The sequence below is a fragment of the Stigmatopora nigra genome, chromosome 2, assembly GCF_051989575.1.
Source record: "Stigmatopora nigra isolate UIUO_SnigA chromosome 2, RoL_Snig_1.1, whole genome shotgun sequence".
In the NCBI taxonomy this organism is placed as follows: Eukaryota; Metazoa; Chordata; class Actinopteri; order Syngnathiformes; family Syngnathidae; genus Stigmatopora; species Stigmatopora nigra.
The window spans coordinates 11,545,072-11,565,809 of NC_135509.1; the positions used below are offsets into that span (position 1 = coordinate 11,545,072).

The 20,738-nt window shown below is 38.9% G+C and overlaps 1 protein-coding gene across 1 annotated transcript in view; it reads left to right on the plus strand.

Moving 5' to 3' along the window:
- Window positions 1-20,738, plus strand: part of ccnd2a (cyclin D2, a) — a 104,899-nt gene that overhangs the window by 14,293 nt on the left and 69,868 nt on the right. The window contains exon 3 of the mRNA XM_077743798.1: window positions 15,102-15,261. The gene's annotated coding sequence lies outside the window, so the exon portion shown is untranslated. The remainder of the gene's footprint in view (window positions 1-15,101; window positions 15,262-20,738) is intronic.

Genomic DNA, 20,738 nt, shown 5'->3' on the forward strand with positions numbered 1-20,738 from the left:
GCCGCGTCAGACTGGTTTGGAAACAGTGTTCCACTGAACCCCCTCATCTTGAATCATTTTACTGTACTTAGCTAGGAGGTGTTAGACCTCACCTATAAGATCCCTTGAAAACATTTGCAAATATGTTTCATCTTGCCTCTAGGTGTACAGTTATTTTCAATGAAGACATTAGTTGATGAAAAAAATAGTTAGTTAAAAAATGTGTTTATATAAAAATTACAACCATTTGTTTCATTGGTAATGTTATCCAAATTAACCATGCAAATCCTTAGAAAACTATAATGCTATAATGCCTTAGTTTTTTTTTATGTGGATACAGTCATGCTGTCGGCATGTTGATGGTTACCTTTTTCCATCAAATGTTCATTGCATTTTTATCATTTTCTTAAGAATGGTAAACTCTTTTTAAATGGTGCAATAGCCATTTGCTCCCTGGTCACTTTCTCCTAACAAAAGTTCAAATAACTTTTGTCGAAGAATCTACACCTAAATAGATATTTAATTGTAGATATGCATTTGTGCAAGAAGAAGCCTGGTGATATTAGGGCTCGTCACAATTCAGGCATTTTAGGGAACAACAATGCGCACTGGACGGATAGGACCCCTCTGGTCAATGACATGCAGACCTCTTAGATTCCTCTGAGTGCATTTGTCAATGGCCTCAGTGACAGAAATTTTTTTTGGGCAGATAAGGCATTTTTTTCTATAACACATACAATGAATGGCTTTTTCTTGGAGGTTTATAAATCTGCCAATATGATGTGAGCCCAACTACACAAAGATGCTTGAAACTTCAGATTTCATTCATTGTAGTACCTACTGGCGACCTTAAGATGGAACCACTACATACATTTTATTAGGCTTCTAAAGAGCATTCCTGGGTCATATTGGGATGTTGGGAGTTTTTCAGCCATGTGTGTATTAATTATTTGACAAAGTCCTTCTTGTAGACATTTAATGTGTCACATACAGTATGCACAGTTTTGAAAAAAAAACAGAATCAAACTAAGAGACGATTTTGGGAAAGTTTTCTTCAAATTTAAAGTATTTGTTGACAATTGATATTAGCACAATATTGACTATATAGTTAATAAAAAGAAACTACAACTGAGCATTGCAAATAAACAGATGGGACCCTAGACTGTGGTCCCATGAAAAGTAGCAAAGGGGTCCACAAATTAGATGAAATATGTTGTACAGTAAAATCCACCTCCTGTACATTAGTCATAAATCAATACAGTCACCATACAAACAACATTCAAAATATATTCCTGCCTTAAAACAAGGTATTTTGAGGGCCATTTGCCTTTGTCCAAGTGAGGGAATTTATCTTTGTAATCTGTAAAGGTCTCGCTTAGGGTCTTTACTTTGTAAATGACTTTAAAAGTCTAAACAAACCTGATTAAGAAAGTGGTTATTTCGTTTGTATATCTCAATTCAAACATAGCATGGTAAATTTGCATTTTTAATGTTTAAAAGAAGGCATTATTTATTATTTGCTTCTTCCAACTTCATCAACCACATACTTTGAAGCTTTTTTTCCCTCATTGTCCCTATTGTGGGTAAAATACTGGAAACCATTTGTCAATGACTGACTCAATAAGACTGATTGTCCGCACACAAAACAGCAGGTGTGGACGCACAAAGAACGAGGTCATAAACATTGGCACAATTCAACTGTCTAGAATAATAGATTTTCATTAATTTGTTTTCAAAGAATTCGCCTGAGCCAAACCTAAAAAGAAAATAGAGACAAACAATGCTTATAAACATAAGCATAACAATGCTTACATACATGTACTTAATTTTAATAGATTTATATTGAGTTTGACATAAAATAATGCATATAGAGCATGTAATAGCTGTTAATATATTCAATTATTCATATCCTGTGCAATATTCTCCCGGGGCTTTTATTGGTTATCTCTGGGTACTCTGGTTTCTTCCTACATCCAAAACCATGCATGGTAGGCTGGTTGGACATTCTAAGATGCCCCTGTGTGTTCCTAGTTGGCTGGGATATCCCCCACGACTCTTGCTGTGTTTTTGGCAAGCTCGATAGCTCAATAGAGAGAAAAGAGATAATACCTGAAGCTCAGCTGGACATCATTTTAGACATACAGTACCTTTCAGCTGACAGATATCTGCTCTATTGAATTTTCGTTCGATCCTGCCCCTGCCTGCCCTCTTCCCATGTAATCAAACACTTTTCGAACTGTCAACGAATGGATGGATGCTTGTGTCAAGTGGCAAATAAGACAGTAAACATTGACGCTCAACACGTTAGGCATTGAGCTTCTTTTTCATTTCATATGTTTTGATTAGCAAACTGATGTTGTTGGGTTTCACTCGTCTGACTTTGCTATAGGATCAATTCCCACGTAGTGGTGGTAAGATTAGACGTGCGAATGGTTGTCTGTGTCTCTCTGTTCCCTACGACTGAAAGGCGGGCAGTTTAAAGTGCAAACATAGTACTAATGAAATTCAAACGCTTCCTCAATTTCAACAACTAATTTCAGCCCTTTTCAAATTATTATTTTTTAAAAAACTTGATTATTAGAGAGCAGCTTCACACTAAACTATTGATGTAACTACCAATAATTTTGACTGTAATTGTATGTGCATTGTTTGTAATTAGTTTTTTTTTGTAATTGTAGTTAAAATATGTAAAATGTTGAGCACATTGTCTCAGAAACTGCTGTAGTTAAAATATGTAAGATGTCGAGCACACTGTCTAAAAAACTGCACAAAATCTGTTGACAAACCACTGAACAGTGTAATGGAACGATAGTGGTGCGATGACGACTGCACACACTTCCTGTTCTTGGTATTCATATCTGAGAGGATTTCTAGGAATCTGTAGCAACTGTTTATGGTTGATTTTTATTCTACTTGTCGTTAGGAAAAACGAGGTGTTTCAAGTCAGATTTGTAAGCACATTTCAGACTTTCTTTAATATTATTATTTTTTTAAAAGTCATACTTTGTAAGCAAATCATTTCATAGATTAATACTCCGGGGATAAATTGTGATGACAAAAAGCCATCAGAGCAAAGAAAAAAGATGGACTTAATGCACAATGATTGTTTGTCGTATAAGTACAATCTCTTTGTGCGACAACTCAGACTTCCTTCTTGTATAAACCCACTTAATGTAGTCATTTTTTGCACTCATTCAGTCCACCATGTGCTGCTCAAACTGTCCCGCATGCGCAGAAGCATAAAAGCAAATGGAAAAACCCAGTTCATTTGATTCCAGAGCCAAACGTTTTTCTCCACAGGGTGGCTTTAAAAAAATCAAAAGATAGAAGGGGCAATTTGTTATCCTTACTGTTTCACCTGTTAAACAGAGGATTGGAATTGGGGAAAAAATACTAGATTTTTATAATGTATATGATTTTTAAATATTTACTAATTGGCTGCAATTAATGGTGTAGACGGTCAATAAATTTTGACAGTAAAATGGGATGCGATGTCACATGTAAGAAAATTAACTGTGGGAAAATTTGGTGTAATGGTGTGTGTGGTCACCATTTGACAGGTGCCACCTTTCTTATGTATCCTTCTGCTCCTCTGATGATGACGTGGAACGGAAGATGCCTCTTTAGAGAGTTCCATCAACTCAAAAGTCGATGTTAGACCCATCTGGCATGCCAGACTGGGACAGTGCACATTACTTCAATAATGTCTATATGCTGTGGACGCCCACATTTGAGTTGTGCTCTCAAGGTCATGACACTCAAGTCAGTTTCTTGCAGACAGCCATTCTGACAGCAGGGTTAAGTTTATTTGATACCCATGCTTGTGCTACTGAGAAGTGCTACATTTCTGAATGTATCCTGTCTGCCTTTGATACTAAGGTTTCTGTTATGTCCCCACTTCATCTATTGCGGCCTTTCGTCCATCTGGACAGACTTTAAGACATTAAGACTTTGACCACACACACAGAGTTCTCAATCATCCTTCATTAGCAATCAACTTTGCCATCAATTGAAACTTAGTTCCAACAACTAACCAATGTTTTAGTGATGAAGATTAATTTTTGAGTTGTAGAACTGCTATATTTAATTCACTTATGCTTTTCGGTAAAGATATATACCTGAAATACATCAAATGATCTTCAGTGTATCGCTAGCTTTAACAAACTAGATTAGTACACTACATATATGTATGCACTGTCAGTGGAGTAAATATATCTAGTAATATTACTTCAATAACAGGCTTTTTAAGACTTTTGTGGTCACTTATATAGTAACTCTCTCCTGAGAGCTGCCCTGGAATTTGTTGAATCTTTGAACCCTGTGCACAGCCGGCTGGTTTCACAGGCCTGAGGAATCTTTCAGTGGCCCCTGGTGCTAGGAGGAAGGCATTAGGTGTCAGGCCAGAGGCTCAGTTGTCTCTGGTCAAGCCACCCTTTTAAACAAAAAAAAAATAGATTATACTTTGATGGACTATATGTTACCTAGCCCTCACGGAATAAAATGTCTTAACAGCTGCAAGATATACACGGGAATTGCACTTTTAATTTACTTGCGATAGACTTTAATTTCACTTTTAGTTTTGAGGTCTGTCAGACCAATTTTAGTTGGTCTACTACTGCCATTGGCTGTAATAAACTGCTCACTGCTTGCCCTCCCAGTTAAAATGGATTGGGCATCTGTTGAAGGCAATGGCAGCATATTAGTCATCGTTACCTAATCAATAAAAATCTTTAGAATATTTACAATAGAATGATCATATTGTATGTTGTGTGACATGACCCAGAGGTTGAAGGGATCTCTGCTGCATAGGGTTTGAATGTCAAGCCTGTCTGACTTGGTCAGGAGTTCAGTCATTCCGCATTCTTGACCAAAGTATAAAGCAGTCCTAATCCCCTTTACCAGGTAGCTAGAGTTGGCAGTGGAGCCAGAAATTCCTACAGCATACCGATTTGGGGAAGTTGCTAGGGTTTGGATGGACAATTCGGACAACAATAGAGCACTCTCATTCAAAGAAAAATAGGGTTTAAGTTCTGTGAGAAAGTCCTCCCACCACAGAGATAGGTACCATGTGGAATGTGACATATTTAGAGTGCTTTTGATTCACAAACATTGGCCAGGTTTGGAAATGGTGGGTTGGGATAACACTGGTATCTACAAGTATGGTCTGGAGCTGGGGAAGAGTGAGATCCAAAAACAGACAAAAATATGGAACCAGCATGGTTCTGGAATTTATGTATTTTTGTATTTGTTTTGATTTTAACCAATCTGCATTGTGAATGAGTGACAACTTTAGTAGCGTTAGACTTTCCAGAGGTTTACCTGGACATCAAACTGAGCCACTGACCTGCCAGCTTTAATTCCAATATCAATCCAATCCAGTGTCAAGGATCAGGATCAGGCTCAGCTCGACAGAGAACAGAGTGAGTTGAGCTACACAGAAGGCAGCTTCTCACTCCTTTATCTGGCGTCATAATGCTGCCAGAGTCACAGGCCTCCACAGAGGTGGAGCAGTATTACTGACCTGTCCTGCTGCTCCTCTCAGACCCACTGGATTAGCATTGAAAAGGCCCCTGGAGAAAAATTGTGAGTGAAATACACTGGTCTGTCTTTGTCTACTGGGCTGGGGCACGCTGACTTTAGCTCTCTGTCAACCAGGCCCGGTGAAACCCCTCAACAAAAGCTATTCATCTGTTGTACTGTATATACCAAATGGCAGACATTCCTCTTCACGAGTTGTTTTGTAAGCTGCATCTGTCCGTCTTTTTCTCTGCAATTACAAGTCTGTCCAAAGAAGAATTGTTACATGCAGCTGGGTTTTTTTTGCATTTGGAGAATAGATCTGATTAACCTTCTGTCTGGTCGTTAATGGCCGACGGACATGTCTTTTTGCTCATTGAGAGAGACAATTGATTAGGTTGCTTGTAAAAGAGCTTCTTTTTGTAAGGTCATATGTAGTCTAAAAGTATTGCATGTCAACCACTATGACCAAATCTATTGGTACATGCGTTTTATAAATACTTTATTAGCCTTCCTGGATTATACTTTAGAACCTATGAATTGGAATGAGATTTAAACTGTATTTTTTTTTCAAATAATTGATTAACGAAGGAAAAGACAAGGCAAGACATGGCATTGTTTCATACTTTTCCTAGAACAATGTAAATTCAAATCCACATGTATCAACCATGTTGGAATATCTTGTCACCAAAACTCTGTGCTTCCATGTAAGAAGCTAGACTCTAGTCTAGTCTTAAGGAGATTTGCCCTGGTTTCATTTCTGTGTCACTAGGTTTCACTACTCCCCCAAATTTGACTCCGGGATGTTTATCACTCACCATACAGTAAGTTCCCACATCATCACAAAAAAAAGCTACCCAGAGTTCGATTGCCCATTCCCAACCAGCTCACCGTTTCAGTGGCTGGAAATCCCCCCCTGTGCACAAAGCGGCCAGATATAATACCACAGCACTGCAGGCAAGGGAGGGAACTTAGAACAGTATTGATACGGTAAGCACTCTTGTCTGGGAAAGTCCTTAAGGGAGTACACCCAATTGTTGTTAATTGTATGAAGCTGGAAGTATGGCAAGTAGGTGTTACTGCAGACATGGGCAAGGCATGGGCCGCGGGCCACATCCGGTCTGTCCAAAGTCTCTTAGTACCACTTTGAATTGGAAGCCAAATAATCAGTATTGACCGCATTTCTCAAAGCTGCTGCGTAATTGAGGAGAAAAATAACGCCAAAGACACCCATCCAAAAACACAGTTTGTGTAGAAACTTGACATGTCCAAATATACAGGAATGATTTTGAGCCTACTTTGGATTAGATAAACATAGTTCCATATCGACAGTTTCTTATTATTATTATTTCACCGTAAGGGCATGTGTGAACTAAAATACAGGTAATTGGTGATTTATTGACTAATTGGACAAATGTGGCGAGGCCCGACTAGTGTTGACATTATTATTTCTGCTCTATAACGCTTGTAATTTGACAGAGATGAAAATGTACACATTATCTTTTTAGAATTAGATAGAGTTGTAACTGTGCAATGCTATGTGATATTTGATCATTTTAGAACAAAGGAGGGAGATTGTATATATTTCTCATTGACGCTGCGGTATATTTTAATCCCACATTAAACACCTCAAAATCCATTCTGCCATTTGTTATTTGTTCGACTGTTTTGTCAGTTAGGTGTGAAATGGAGAGTGAGTTCAGGAACCACACTCTTTATTGCCGTGTGTCAGGCAGCACACCTACTGTATCACATAACTTTTTCCACCTCTGTGTGTCACTCTCATCTTGAGATTCAAAGGACAAAGTGGAGCCCCTATCCGGCTTTTTGATTGGTGCGAAGCCCCTTTGCCACTCCGTGTGACTTTCCACTGCATTTTCTGGAGAAAATTAGTTCTGCGATCGCCATCCTTCAGCAACATTCTAGCAGCTGTTGAAAGCGCAGTTGGCTATATGGGATGGGTCACTGTCCACAAAATGTATGCCAAAAATACCCATAATTAAACCCCTTGAGACAGATTTATTGTCACTAACAGGCCAGGCGCTTAATACAATCATTTTGAAAAAAAAAATTGGTAGAGAATATACTATTAATTATTCATTAATTAATTAAACACATTGTTACTTTTTTACAAGGTAGTCAAATAAAGTTTAATACATATGACCCAACATTTACTAATTCAGGTTATCCATTCTATATAAAAATATAATGTGTATTATATATTTATAAGATTCTGTTATAACATACTGTTCCATGTCTTCATGCAGTTAAACAGTTACTGCCACATGATCATTTGACTTGTGAAGCAGTAAAAATATCATTTTTTTAGGTCTGATGACTGATCCTATGATTTTGATAGAATGTGATGACAAACAAGACTAAGACACTTCAGTGATCAGTCCTTGGGAAGTTATTTTCGGCATCTATTGGCTGTGGGCTTATGTCACAGCCTCAATAGAGTTGATACATGATACATGTTTAATTGTACTGTTACTTTTAAATTTGAATTATCTTAACTAATGTGCATAATCTTTAATAACTCTCTAAAACATGTGCAAGGAAGATGTGTGTGTGTGTGTGTGTGTGTGTGTGTGCACGCGCAAGTTCATGCGTGAGTCTGTGTGTGTGTGTTTTGCGGGTGGGGGAGTTCCAGGTTATGTAATAGCAGTTTACCACCAGGAGCTTCATTCTCTCAACTGCTGGCAGATGTGTCTATGATCTGCATTAGATATTTAAACATCTTTGTGGAGAATCAAGGAAAGATGATGTCAAGTGTTAAGCTTGTTTTAAACAAAGGACAATAACATTTTTTGTTTCTGTAATGATGTTACGTACTAAAAATAACTGCTTTTAAGGAAGGGTTGGCTGGCCAATTGAAAGAAAGGAAATGTCGACATGGGACTTTTGATGAAGTGAAGAGCACAAAGATAAACACACCATACTACATCTCAGAAGCATTATTATTTGACAGAATCTTTTTTAATTTACAAAAATAAATTATCACCCGAACACACAAACGCTACTTCACAAACTTGGCGAATTTGTGCAATCAAAAAAGTGTGTATTTGATTTCCTAATGTTATCATATAAATCCTTTTAAGCATTATCATAATTTTCATTTATAATGTCAACTCAAAAATTATATAGTTTTTGGTCATCGCTCAGTGTAATTTCCGTTGATTTCAAACCTGTCTTAGCATTTTGATGCATTTAGCGACGGACCAACCACAGGCCTTTCTGCAAACACGCACAAATGTTATACTACGTAGAAATAGAATAGGTTGCTTTCTTAGACCTCAGGGGCTCTTGTACATGTACACCTATGCGTTCCTATCGCTACTCCTTTACAGGCTCCTCTGCCTGAACAAGCTTCCGATAATAGCACTTCCTACTTTCTCCCCCTTGTGCTTTTAACATCCTGAGAAAGTGACCCTCAAAATATCCTATTAAAACTCGACAAGCTGAGTTGTTGCAAAGCAGCATAATAACAACTCAAACTGTAAATGTGACCATGAAACCGTGACATTTTCTTGCATACATGATTTCATCATGTAAATTATGCTCTGGCTCAGACACTAATTGGATTCTTCCAATTAGTATCTGAACCAGGAAGTAAACAGGGAGAAAATGGGAACTGTTCTGCAATAAGAGAGGGTAAACAGTGGTATGCTGCTGGATGCTATCCTTGGGAAAGTTTGCAGCTATGTCTTCACTCTCTGGATCTTAGCTCGGCACAAATACCACATAGTGCTGAGAGGAGGCCTGCTGGAGTGCATAGGAACATAACTTCAAATGGAAAATCTTTGCAGCGTTCTTTTGACTTTTACTGTTTGTTTGTCTCGTGTTCTGTCACAAACTTTGTTCCACTCTGTGTGCCTCTAATGACCACTTTTTTAAAGTCCCTCTTGGATGTTATGGCTCACAAGGGCTTTATAAATACTAAACAAGGAAGCACTTTTTTTAGTACAACTAAACACCACATGTAGAGTCCAGGTGAAATGATCATTAAGGATACTAAGTGTAGTGCATTGAGTGTATATGAGCAAAGCTTTGTTTTGGGGGAATTTAAGATACAGTAGCAACTCTTAAGGTTGGTTTAACACAATCAGTTTTACAATGTGTTGGTCTCAAATTTATTTGGATTTAGATTACACTATCTGCATAAAAAATAGTTTAGGTGGAAATACTTTAATGTATGCTTGAATTAAACTGTTTTTATTCATCAAACATGCTGTAAAAATCAATGGATTAAGTTATATTTTCACCTGCTGATTAATTCTGATTTTTTTTTTAGTGGATGTGTCACTACAATAGGCATGGTAGTTCTAAATGTAACAGTTAACTAAATTAGCTTGGATCAATTGTTCTTCCTGGAAATGTTCGCATACAGCTTTAAATTTTCCTTTTTTTGTTTACATTATTTGGAATTCAAGATGAACTAACTTATTTACAATTGCAAACTTTGGTGTGCGGTTCTGGCTTCCTGTACAAATATCAGATTTCCTGCAAGCACAAATGTATTTGTAAACACCATATTCAGGCACAGCTGATTTCTCTGTGCCTATAGACATGATTTGACAGAGAGAAAAAGAGAGAGAGCAAACACCACCCTCCTAGCCACCCACAAACTTATCTAGATGCTTATACCAGGATTTTCTTTTTTCTTCTAAAACCACTTCTTAGCCTTTTCTTTGCTTTATGTGACGACACTATGCTGGAATTCAATCCTGGTCCATTCTCCTCTCACCCAGACAAAGAGCAAGAGAGAGAAATACAGAGAAAGAAAATCATAGAGAGAGAGATAGAGAAAGAATTGCTGTTTCATTCTTTTCTCTTTTAAGAAGTTAGTAAATTTAACAATTGCTTTTTTAATTTTCTATTCTACACGTGTTCCTTGTATTGCATTATTTTCCTTAAAATAATCAAAAAAAAAATCCACGGTGGGTTAGTGTTGGTATCACATGGCTGCCTACAGTACATACTGATCTAAGATCTTGTATGACATATCGGATAGGTTACAGTACTTTTTATGTGCTGTAACGTGCATCTAAAGCTTCTAGAATCAAACAATGTCCTTCTGATTATCAGGCTGTATCCATGTGGATTCAGTAGCTGTGTGTGAGAGACATGGGGGGCACGCTGTTGGGTCTTTTGGAGGCCTGTGAAGGGACGTGCTCCCACCTCCTTCTCAAAGCCTGGTGGCTCTAGATTGATGGGGGAGGTGTTGCCTCTGCTCAGTCATCCATCACACATTTATTTGTGTTTTAGAGGAAGGGAATTTGGAAGAAAAGACAGGATGAAGAAAAAAGACTTCCAAAAACGCCAGAGTCGGGGGGCTGCAATGCGGTGGGTTGAAGAGTTGAGCAAGGAGAGGCCCCCATGCCTGCACAACTCTTCGCTCATGCCCCTCGCTATGCAAGCAAAGGCTGGAAAAGAAGTCTTACCCTTGTGACCCTCTGCCATTCCCCAGACCCGCCGCTGATAACAAAGGAAGATAAAGCCAAACGGGGGTGGAGATTTAGTGAAGATTAACCAGCAGGTTTAGGATTTCCTCTGAGGGTTCTGTCAAGTATGAGAGCACATTTACACATTTTCTGCATTATATCTGCTTGGTAATTGTCCGTAACAGGTAATAGGAGCAGATGGCCAGATAGGTGTCACTGAGCATTGTTAGACAATAAATTATGTTTCAGGATACTAAGGTCGAAATATCTGAGCGGTACATAAGTAATAGTGCCTCTGCTCCAACTCCAACTTGTTGCACAAGACCAACAATTTCCGATAAACTGGTAATGAACAGTAAAGATGTAGACATCTACACTGTAGGTCACGACTATCTAATCCGTTTTCCGGTTGTAGTTTTACACTGTGATTAGAAACCCGAGACATGGGAATGGAATTTGGGCTTGGACAGGTTGTGACATAGGACTCCTCAATGCAAGGGGCCAAACACCATTGGTCATGAATAGGGAAACGATAACAAGCCCCAAATTGAATACCTTGTCTGCAGATTCTTTTTACATTCTGGTTGATTTGAAGAACAGAGAAATATTTGACGCAAAATTGAAATCTTATATGTACATATATATATTTACCCCAACTTGCCATCTAATAAGTATGCTGTATGGACAGATGTAACAATTCCTAATTAAACATGTTACCATGTAACATAATTCTCAGGGCTTACAACCTACGCTAATAGAAATTGTTTTGCTTACAGTTATGTTTTTATTTATTATAAAAGCTCACTCAGGAATGATCTAACTGCTTTACATTATTTTATTCTCAAGCTTGGACATGGCTTATGTGCCTTATGCCAGGCAAAAACAAATAGAACAATGAACAAAGATTGTGTAAATTACTACTGTCTGCTTAGAGGGCTTTACAAAAATTTAGCTTTTTTGGTATGTGATTCATGTTTGCTGACTAGACTTAAACTTAGTTATAATTTTGATGTAGAATACAATGAAGATGTGATGAGGAAAAAAATGTTTCCAGCCGATGACTGGCTTAGCTTGTTCTTGAGGCGATGGGAACGCGTTTGTCCCTTCTCAGAAGTTTTCCCAACTGCATGCCTCGTTGTACAACCCCCAGAGTTCCTATTTGAATCACAAATGCTCCTCGTTTCGTTCACAGGTTGTGGTCAGTTTAGGAATTTTGCGACCCATTAAAGCCCTGTGACAATGACTTTCACCCCCGGGACAACCGCAGGGGTCTGCCCCCCTACTGACCTCTCTATTGCGGCCCATTCCTACCTCCAACGGTTTTCCTCCAGACCTCTGATTGGTTCGACCATGTACCCTGCGAACCCTGTGGGGTCAACGTCTCTTTTCTCCCCGTCCGTCTTGTCCTATTTTTCTGGCTCAAGTCGGCACTTATCAAAGACAACCCAGTTCTGTCATGTGGCCAATTCATGTTGACACCCATTTAGCATGCTCATCAGAGATCAGTTATAAATATTCAAGATGACGTTGGGGGTCATCAAGCGGAAGACAAATAGAGATGAGCGTGACATATAATAAGACTGTTAAAGAGATCAATTGAAAGCAAGACAGAATAATCAATAGGTACCTAAGTGAATATTACTCATCAGTGTTCTCAGTCTTGCAAGATGCTGATATCAGTTTTTCTTCGAATGCTTACCACTTACAAAGCCCAGTTGACCTTTAATTTAAAATGAACAATATATACAATTACCATGCAATTTTACAATTACAATCCTTAGAGGCCACCCAATGGGGCAGTGGTTTTTAAGCCTGACTTTGGTCAGGGTTCCAGCACCCCGACGACCGTAGTGTGAATAAGCAATACAGAAAATGAATTAACAATATCTACAACAAATATGCTTTTGCAATCATAATAGTTGCTCGTCCCTGCACTAGTGATTCTGACGATTCAAGATGCTCCACAATGAAGGCAATCAAAGAATTTGGCATTGCCTTCTTATTACCCATGTTTAAAATGTTCCCTTGATCCTCATTTTGGACTGGCAAGAGTAGTTATGAATGTGTCACATCTTGTGAGAACAAGTGAGCAGAGCCAAGAAGGAACTAGTTTGAATAAGCCTGAGTATCTCATTGACATGGATGTCAAGAACATCTAGGATCCCATCCAAGATGAGACAAATAGTCGTTTTAACTTTGGGAATGCGGCTCTCTTCCAAGCTCTGATGTTTCGGCTCTATCAAAGGCTCCAGGAGGTATTATCAAGAGTATTGTGTCTTCATGAACTGAAAGTACTGTAGCTTAAGACAAGCTTGTTAGTTTTTGAGGGGACATTTTTCTGGTTAGTAGTTAAAGCCGAATAGGGGTTGACTTATTTGGAAGAGTATCAAAAGAAGATGTGGGCCATGTCAAATCAAATTTTCTGAAATTTGGTCAAGTCAAACACAGTTCCCACCTCAACCCTTGTAAAGAGACAGTAAATAAAAGAAAAAAATTATTGAATGAGTGAACTTCTCCAACTTGTCATCAACTATTGAACCTAAATACTGCTTAACGATCATATTATCAATCACTTATTGGGTGATGGCTAAATACACTCCCTGGCTCACCATTATAGTTGAGCAAGTTTACTTTGAATACATATTCAGCTTTTTTCCCCCTATTCAGACTCCCATGAACTGGACTATACTTAGTCACATGGGAGAAAATGTCTGGAATAGGTCACTTGGACCTTGAACTAAATAAATCCAGCCTTAAAGGCTTGTTTAATAATCAATCTCAATCAAGGTCAATATATTGTATGCCAGGTTTGTTGTATTGACGCTTTGAAAATTAATTGCAAGCATAATCTCCAAGTTGACCCCTCCATCCAAATATAGATCTGTGTGAACTGTATTCACAGTGCTCATTAGGGTGCAACCACAATCTTTTCCTGAACATAACTGTTCATGTGAAATCCAACATGTTTCAATGCACAAATGGGTAGATGGATATATAATTAGCCACTAAAGCCATCGTGTCACTTTTATTGGCCAGGCCTTATTTTGATTTCCTTGAAATCCCTCTATTTTTCATGTTTATAAGCGGCAATGCCTTTGAACATTCCTCTTTCCTGCTTCTCACCAAGATGAATATAGGTCAGTTTTGGTTTACCCACTCTATGCCACAATCCCAAACCACTAAACTGACTAATTAAATGTGCCTGAAAAATATGTCAGACCCATTCATATTATGTAATATGCACATATGGGAAATGTATTTTTATCTCTTGAATAGTCATCACTTCCACTTAAATTGTCAAGGGCTTGAGCCAATTTGTGAATTACTCGTCATTTGTGTGAACTCGGGAAGCGTCCCTGGATTGGAGAAGCCACTGCAATATTGTAGTGAGAAACATCATGCCATATCTATTTTATCATAGTTTTTAAGTCCAATGCACATAAATTGTAGTACATATCAAAACACCAAATTTCTAGTTTGCAACATCTGTAGACCATGATGTTGCCTAATACATCCTTCTTTTATTATTCAATTCCAGTACTAGTAAAAACAGTTCAGACTGTCATTTCAGACTGGCATGGAGGGTGTCTGTCTGAAGTAGTCCATCTGGGTCACAGGCTGAGCTATTATCAGGTTTTTATTGTTCACTTCTTCATTGTTGTGGTGAGTGTCTGTTGTTCCCCGTTCCTGTGCAAGGGATTCTTATAAACAATGGAAGGAGGTGGCAATGGTAGTTTTACCCTACATTTAAAACATATTCATGAGGGTCTCACAGAACAATGTGCTATGCCTATTTCAGTAATACTGCAATTGATACACACAGTGCCATCACCAGATGTTAGTCTAATTTGGGCATATGAAATACTAATAATTTGCTTGTTTTGTGTTGATATGAGTTTTTCAGTACACTGATTGGACATCCTAAATTCAGAAAGTGTTACTCAGCCAGATGCTGTCCATCCTGTCAGCTTATTAGCAAGGCCAGTGAGCCAGATAATAATTGTCAACTTGGGTTTTTTGTTGCCAGTGATTGGGTGGGCAAGGTGGGGTTGCTTTGGTACCAAGAACATTCATTCAGTAAACATCAGGTGTTTTCTCTCTGCGGGAAGAAGAGAAGCGGAAATTGTCCTGTTCTTAGATTGTGTTTTTGTTTCATTACAGGTGGCTGATGTTGTTGATACAAACCACTTTCAATTGAGATCTCACATTGGAACAAACAGCCATCAGAAAGTCTGTGCACTAGCCCTCCTTCTCCCAGAAATCATAAACAAAGCTGAATGGACCAGCAAATGATCATCTTGCATCCCAGCTCTTTTGAAATGTAAGTCATAAGCTTTAATCATTTTTGAAAGTGCTGATTTTATTGGGCAACCCGGTGGAGCAGTGGTTAATAATAGTTGGTTCATTCACCAGACTTTTGTGCTGTACAATTTCAATTTGCTGACAATGGTAAGTGGTCTTGAAAATGAATTCATTAATGAATTATTTGCCTGAAAGATCGTGTTCCTTATCCAACTACTGCTCAATTGAGTTCGAGCATTGATAGCTTTTCTTTACACTAATGCTCCGCCCAGTGCTTGTAGAGATCTTTTACATTAGGGAGATGTGGCGAGAAATCATTAGCAGCCTCTCACGTCTTATATGCTCCTATCTCAAAATGTGTCTCGTATCTCGAGGTAAATATTTGCTTGGATTTTTACCCGTATCTCAAATTCCTTGTATGGCAAGGTATTACTGTATTACAAAACTTGTTTTAAACATCACTTTTCGAACAAATAACATGTAAATGATGGAACCTTTGACAAACTTGTACCCGCTGTGCCAGTGAAATAGAAAAATACTCAGCCAAACAGACTCCTGTGGAGTGTGACAAAGTAAATGCCGGTAATTATGATAACAGAACATTAACGTTCTGGAATAGGACATGTTTTTTAATTGTGGACCCTCCAACCAAAATTCTCAGCATAACTCATTTGTGCCGCTTTCGCCCCCTCAACACGTACACAATGAATGGTTTTGTAGACATTCTTGCGTTAGTGTGCAAAGGTCTTCCCAGTGGAATCTCTTTCCTGTTGCATGCCCAGGGTTGTGAATCCACTATACCCATCAGCTACTGCAACACACACATTATAGTACAGTGTAGAGGAAAATATAGACCAAAAACTGGGTGGAGTGTACCATAACAGATGGGTCCTCTCTATGGACCAGTCAATACATGAAGCTGTGTGCCAGGTGTTATCATTTTGCACCACCATGATTTCCCAGTCAACCATAAGGACAATATTCTCCACACTAGAAATGGGATTTCCACAATTATTTCCACTCAAAATTGCATGTCTGGCATATTCTCCTATGCTCTGTTGTTCAGCTTTCCTCTTGCCTGAATTTTACTACAGCGTGAGAACTTGTACGCCAGTAGCTATCTGATATGAAATTTAATAGCGGGTCAATATCAGGGATAGAAATCCACAATTTCAAAGTTGATATTGATTGCTTATTGCGATTGTATCGTGTCGGTTGAGCTTTATGTGCGTTATGTACTCTGAAGTCGCTTATGTTCTTTGCCAGAAAAAACACCAGAAGTTAATGGTTTGTATCGCTTGTTGATGTTGGCCGCTGATGCGACAAAGCTCTAATTATCTGGTGAATAAACTTGAATCCTACACAAATGTAATGTATTAAAGCCTCAGATAAACATTGTTTTCTAAAAAAAATTCCCCGCCCCTGAGAAGAAACTGGCATTTGGCCCATAAGTAGTGGCCAAAATTTATTGGCCATGAGGAGTTTTACCGTGCTTCTTGAAATACGAAGGCACTTTTATTGGTTATATAGTCTGTGTATAGTCTTTTGTATTTTTTGTAACATTCATGTAATTATAGTATTTATTATTTATTAAATATTATTGAATTGAGTTACACATTTAAATTTTTTTCATAATTTTCCTCCCACTTGTTTGGCCTCTCTCTTGGGGCCTGAGGATGGCTGGCACTGACCGCCCTGAAGCTGTCAGCTAGTCTTGGGCAGCTGGGATCTAGGGTCCTCCCTACAGTTCTCCAGTTAGCTGGCAGACCTTTTTCACTTGCCCCCACGCTCTTGTTTCTGCCTTTTTTCTTCTCGCCAGCTGAATAATACAATACAGAGAAGCCCTGTGCTGTGATGTGCTGTGAATACAGACCCACACCGGAGGGCGTGCACACACATCAATGCTTTCATAAGCTATTGAAAGAGACAAGGCTATAAGCAGAAAGAAGAGCAGAAGCCTCTCAAATGCAGCGCTTGGCTTTGTGTGCCACTTGACACGGATGCCGGCAAACAAGATAACTGTTGTTTGTTGTTTATAAAAGGACCCGCTGCCACACTCCACTATCATCTGGACACTTCCTGTGTGAAAGACATCACGGTGGAACCTGTAAGATTAAACACAGGTTGCTCGTCAGGATAATAGCAGTATATTTTACGTCATTATTATTTTTTTTGTCATGTAAAACAGGTATATTGATAACATAGCAGTGACATATTGCAAAATACCCACTTGTAGAGAATAGCAGCACCATTCAAACCCAATTATTTCATCCATTTTTTGAGGGGACAGGCCTGTCTAATGATAATGAGCAGCAACCCTTCATGTTGCCTTACCTACTGCAAAGTATGGCTTTTGCCCGGGGGCAGAGCAAAGTTGTTGTTTTTTTTAAGGGGCATATCGGTCTCTCATAGAGGCTAAAGGTATTTTCGCTTCGACTGGCAGCACTTCATACTCTTTGTGTGTTTATCTGTGTATTTGGACACAATGACAAACAAAAACTCTGCTTACTCAATGTCTTTGATGTAAGCAGTGTTTCCAAAAGAGAAATTATTACATAATAATGTAGCTTGTGTAAGTTGCAATGGTAATTGTCCACTTAGGTGACAGTATTTTGAAAGGATTTCTACAAATTCATTTGTCTCCTACTTGTGTTTTATACTTCGGAACAGATTGATGTGTTTTGATGTATCACCCTTGGCCTTTTGTCAAAGTGTGAGCTTGGTAGGGAAAAGGCTGCAGCTGGACACTGACGGCAGTAGAGCATGAATAGTAGGGTAGCCCTGGGCACCATGAAAAATCCCGCTGAGAACTGTACAGGCAGGGTCACAGCCCCTCCTCACTGCTTCCCAAAAGGAGAGCGAGAGTAAACATGCGTAATAGGGAGTGCCTAAAAGAGACTTGGACTGTATTCTTGTAAATAATTGCATTCATTGTTCTCTGCCACTGTTGGTTATGGTCACAAGCTGTTTGGTAGGCCCCTGTCTGTCTGGTGCTCCCCATGATCTTGGTGTCAGCCCTTACGCCCCCAAGGGGAACAACTTGTGCCAGGGGTGAGAATGCCAGCTCCCTGACCTGGTGGCCCCACGTCTGATGTGCCCACGCTCGGAGCAAACGTTCCTCGGGCCAGCTCGGAGACGCGAGGCGTGCTGTGCGCATGCTGCTACGCTGTTAAATAAAGCTGGTTCAAAGAGCACATTACTGCCGCTGGCGCAGCAGTGAAATGACGAGCTGTTGGTGTCAAAGAGGCAGATTGTTTCATTTTATTGTGCCGCCTTTATATGGGCTGACGCCGCTACATGTCATTAGATGTGAATATACCAGATGGCCTTATCGGATTGCGTTACCTGTGATCCTTATTTTAAGTGACAAATTCACTCTAGTACACGAATATGTATCAGGAAGCTGTGTGGACACATAGTATCTGTATTGTTGACCTTATCTGAACATGACACCCTTTCGGCTCTTTAAAACTTGCAATAACCTGTAAGAAAAATAAAACATTAAACACAGTGGCTGTGATAAAAAATAATACCTGACCAGATATATGGATATATTGACTCACATGAACTTTAGCAGCAATTCCGTGAAAATGAAAGTGAAAGAAGCTGCAAGGTTTCACTTTACAAATGATTTCTCAAATGTTTGGAAAATCACAAAGTTGGTATTAATCAGAGTAAGGGACAAACACATCAAATAAAGACAGAATGTTTTACAAAAATAACTTTCAAAAGATAGACTTAGTTAAATGGAGGTAACAGATGAAGTTTTTCACCAGAGCAATGTAAAGGACCACAATAGTTTAAGGATCGCACGTTTTAAATTTCAATGTTTTTTTTGCACTAATTGTTTAAAGGATGCAAGTGACTGCATCTTAGTGAGCTTAAATATTTGACTGGAGAATGGGAGAAACCAGTGTTTCTCTTGTGGTTGTGGGCGTCAATATTGTCTGTTTTTTTTATTTGGTTGGATTTGTGTTTAGTGCATACATTTTTTTTTTTAAAGTACTGTTTTTTTGTGCTTTTCTCAAATGGAGATAAAATGGAATAAAAAATAAAGCACAGCATTACATGCATCAGAGTAGGAAATGATCTTTTATTAAATATAAAACAAAACAGAATTTCCTTTTTGGTTCTCAAAATAAAGGGCTTCATTCATATGGCTCATACACAACCATTTGTTTATCAAGAAGCTGTTTTCACAGTAGAGTTCCTCACTTGTAACTAATTTTGTTCTGAGCTTGCTTTTAAAAATGAAGGCCTTACAAAACAGTTAAATACCCACCTGACAGTCAATTGTTTTCCACTTATAGATATCACCTTATGCAAATAGATTCCTTGTGGGCCATACATTTGTTGTTTGTTCTTCCAAAAGCAAAATCATGGGAACTCACCCAGCCCAAAACAGAATCATCTCCAGGCTATAATGATCGAACCTCAATGACATCATGGGTGTTTGAGAGTGGGCTTCTGGTAATGGTAGTGCATCTTCTCTGAATACCAGTGGCTAAATGGAACACACAGGCTGCACCCGGCAATGGAAGTCAGATGCTTTTCAGTCAGCCCATTCCATTCCTCACTCTCTTACTGGGTTTGGGGCCTCTGTGAGGGCTCCATCTCTACGGTAGATGTCAGAAAATAAGTGCAGGCCTTGGTAACAAATGGAATTGGATCTAATCAGCCCCAGGCTCGTGTGTTTGATCTTCAACCTCACAGTACAGCAACTCACATCTTGAAGGGAAGAGCCGCATACAACAGTCAGGATGTTATGGTATTTTGCTCTATAATAATCGGATGTCACAGTGAAGGAAAACTGTTTTCATATGTTGGTTGACATTATAGAAACTGCTTCCTACTTTCATTCAGACCTTTTTTTTTTTAGCTTACATTTAAGTCTACTCCACGCTGCCGCACAATGAACAATGTGACCGAACCTGACTGAACTATGGGGCAATCTGCAAGATTTGGCAACAGCTGGCCACTGTTCATATTGCAGTTTGCCATTTTAATTGTAGTTAGTACACAAAGAATCAACCCCTCAATCAAAATCCATTGACATATTGTAGTGAAGATACATTTCCAGGCTTACGCAAGCAGGGCAAAGTAATTAGGCCTTCCCTGGTGTCATATACTTTTCCATGGGGCACCAAATTAATTTAATATTTTCTTTCATTCAAGCATTCATCTCTTGTGGCACTTATCCTTGTGGCGGTACTGGAGGCTATCCAAGCAAACAATGGGCAGTAGAAAAAGTACACCCTCAATTAGTTGCCAGCCAATCGCTGGGAACGAGATAAACACTCATACCCACAGATCAGTTGGAGTGTCCAATGAGCCTACCATGTATATCTATTGGGAATGTGGGAGGAAACCGGAGTATGTGGAGAAAACCCACGCAGGCTCTGAAACTGCATGCAAACCCCAAAAGGTGGACATGCTCTGATGTCTCATGCGCTCATCCACCATACCGCCACATCATGATAAGTCATCAGATACATC